We start from the raw sequence: 3,453 nt of genomic DNA, 5'->3' as shown, positions 1-3,453 counted from the left end.
GAGGGGAGGGTTTATTTCGTCTTGCTTTTTTTAATACAGTATAGATGCAAGCGCTCATACATGCGCGCATACACTCACCTCTATGAACGCACAAACGCATATCCTACCGCTATGAGCACCTTCGAGAGACTGAGCCGACATATCATCTTGAGATTTACGAAGTCATCTTAGGCACCTCGTCGTCGACGGGAACGTCTAGTTCCACTGAAAGCGCATTGCCGGAAATCCTGAAATAAATCCAGGAATAATGCAAGCACTAGGATTTGAACCATGAAGGGCTTGGGATACCACTTTTCCTCTAACCATCCAACCACATGTTATTTCGTCTTGCTATAAGCGGGGCAAAGCCCCTCCTTGCTGAGGTATGCTGTACAATATACGGTGGCGTTAGGGGATTGGCTAATGAGGTACCAGTAAATAGCGAAACTGCTAGAAAACCATTTTCAAGATGGCATGAATAGCAGAAGGTGAAGGATGCAAACATAACGAATGGGACCTCTCCAGGCTTCAAACCCAACTAACTAACGGGCCAAATCCAGTAGAGCGAAAGAAATCGAAGAAAAATGAAAAAACTGGTCAATTGATTCCTGCCCATGGCCACCGAGCTGCGCAAATCGTGAAAAAGAAATCAACAGCCACGGATTTGACTGACATTAAATACAAAAATCAGGTGCCTGGCCATACGCAAAAGGGTAATGAAAATGAAGATTGGGATGTGACCCCTTTTGATAAAAAAAGGAAATAATTTTTCGCTTGATTTAGAGAGAACATAGTTGATCTTCGTATTCATATTAGAAACTAGCAAAGTGCCCTTGCGTTGCAGCGGATCCAAAATAGACTAATGCTTTTTCATACTTGAAAGAAAATCACCCTATATTTTTGTATATATATATATCACTAAAAGCGTGTTAGGTTTTGCCCAAAAAAAATCGTGATATATGGGAGGGACAGGGATGTCTGGAGAGACTAAATGGTTTTCTGCAAATGTAGAGCAGCGTGGCAGGGGACATTTTGCAAAAATATGACAACTTACCTCGGATGTCTTAGATGCAGACGAGATTGTCAGAAATGACGGATGGTAGACATACCATCATCATCAACTGGCTCTTTTATAGGAGTTGTTATATACTCCCTCCGTTCCATAATATAATGCCTATAGATTTTTTATAAAGTCAAACTTTATAAACTTTGACTAAGTTTATAAAGAAAACTATTTATATATTCAATATCAAATATATAAAATATGAAAATATATCTTACGACGAATCTAATAATATATGTTAGGCATTCTAAATGTAAATGTTTTTTTTCATAAATTTGGTCAAAGTTTGCAAGGTTTGACTTTTCCAAAAATCTATAGGCACTATATTATGAAACGGAGGGAGTATATTTTTCGCGAGAGCTCTAGCGAGACCATGGGAAACCAAAAAATCACACCATTCACCACGCGGGACATGTGGTAAGCAATTTAACTTGTCATGAAAAAAACCACACCGTTCATGATTGAAATATTTCAACATAGAGACGCTCGACTTGTCATTATTCATGCATGGTTGCCTGATCACCATTCAGGCAAGCAGTAGCGGTAGCAGGCCAGCCGGCCATCCATTTCTTATTTTATTGTCACACAGTGCATGTAGGAGCAACTCAAGTGCACGGTTGACGGCGTTGATCAGATGATGAACGCCGGTGCTAGTTATTACCGCCGCTGCCGGCGGCCTCGGTGCACCTGCGACCTGGGAAGCCGTTGTACCAGTCGTTGCAGACGCGGCGGAACGGGTTCAAGATGGACACCCCGCAGCTCTTGCATGTTGTAGCGCACTGCTCGACCTGGTCCACGCAGCGGCACATCGGCGGGTATGACCTGGTGCACAGAGGCATGTCACAGCACTCCCACGGCTTCTCCTCCTCTGCCCCGTTCTTCGCCGCCGCCGCCACCGCTACGCTCGCTTGGTGATCACCTTTGGCATCGAGGGCGTCTTCGTTGTGGTCGCCGACGAGGGTGTTGGTGCACTTGGGCCCGGGGTCGCCGAAGTACTGGTCTCCGCACACGCGGCGGAATGGAGGCGCACTCGTCGACCTCGTCCAGACAGATGCAGATAGGCGGCAAGGACCTGGTGCATATGGTGTTGTCGCAGCAATCCCATGGCCGGGAAGCCGCCGCCGTTCCTACTTGCTCTGCAAGCCCTCAACCAGCTGACGGCTGTGAGCATATATATGATGATAAGGTTGTACACATAAAAGAGTTCACGCGCACCGGCATGCACGCATACATCACCGTACCTTTGCCTTCGCTCGGCAGGAGAATGGTACCCACGTCGTTGGTGATAGCAACAGCGGAGGGGCGGCCGCCGACGAGGACGACGGCCTCGAGTGCAAGCACATAAGCAGGATGCTAGGAATGATGTGCGTCTTCATCTTCATGGTTCCAGATTAGTCAGCTTTTGCCTCTTCGGCCGGCTTTACCAAATCTTGCTGTGCGTTTGAAGCTGGATAGCAGCCCGTATATATAGCCGCGTGACACCGATCGATCACCGAACGCATCGCCCGTCACCATTGATTGCTAGCCAATCAGCAGATGACACATCCGCGTGGCAGATCTCCACTATGTGGATCATGGTAGGTAAATAGACATAATGTCGAGTAAGGCCATGCAGGCACGCCTTTTCTTTCTTTCTTTCTTTCTTTCTATATCTATAACTATATATATCTATTTATAGTTCTTCTGTTCCAAAATTATTTTAGAAACACCTGTAATTTTATTCATACTCATCACTATTACAAGTACACTATTTGGATACAAGATCCAAACAAAAATACAAAATAACTCCTATGACTAACTATTAAAATGTGATCTCTTGAAAACATCTTCATGGTATCAGTCTATACTAAAAGAAAGACTCCCAAGTCTTCTTCTTTTTGTCGGTAAAGAGGCTTCTATAGACTTGGTCAAACTTAAACAAGTTTGACTTGGAACAAACCCAGAACTTCAACTATCTTGGAACGATGTAGTATCTACTGAGAGTACAATATACAGATAAAAATAGATAGACAGAAATCATAAAAAACAATCTGACTATCAATTAGGCAAACTAATTAACTACAAATTTGTAACTCGGTCAAATATGTGCCTGAGTATATTTGTCAATGGATCTAAGTGCAATGATAAATCTAGTATATGTCGTGTCCTACTCCCGATCCGACTTTCACTGCATAGCAATTAATCTACTTTTTGTTACCACCGCACCGCAGGCAACGTTCTCTTCTCGGTCCTTCTCTCAATCCGCCTTAGACATTGTGGATCACTACACGTCTCGCTTGCCTATCTCGGTGCATCGTTCGATTCTACGGCTCCTTTTCGTTGCCATGTATCATACTCTCCTCGCTACCTTGATATGATTGGTTTCTTCACAGTAGCCGAGATTCGCAGTCATCACCATCAACCAACATTTA

At 44.2% G+C, this 3,453-nt stretch overlaps 1 long non-coding RNA gene across 1 annotated transcript; it reads right to left on the bottom strand.

The window, feature by feature from the left end:
• Positions 1 to 1,460: 1,460 nt before the first annotated feature.
• On the bottom strand, positions 1,461 to 2,370 carry LOC119274458. Its single transcript, XR_005135153.1, has 2 exons — positions 2,284 to 2,370; positions 1,461 to 2,178 (listed from the first exon to the last, which is right to left on the bottom strand). It is a non-coding gene; the product is annotated as an uncharacterized LOC119274458 (long non-coding RNA).
• Between the last annotated feature and the right edge of the window lie 1,083 nt (positions 2,371 to 3,453).

The sequence above is a fragment of the Triticum dicoccoides genome, chromosome 3B (genome assembly GCF_002162155.2).
Source record: "Triticum dicoccoides isolate Atlit2015 ecotype Zavitan chromosome 3B, WEW_v2.0, whole genome shotgun sequence".
NCBI classification, from domain to species: domain Eukaryota; kingdom Viridiplantae; phylum Streptophyta; class Magnoliopsida; order Poales; family Poaceae; genus Triticum; species Triticum dicoccoides.
This window is presented reverse-complemented; position numbering and strand designations above follow the sequence as displayed.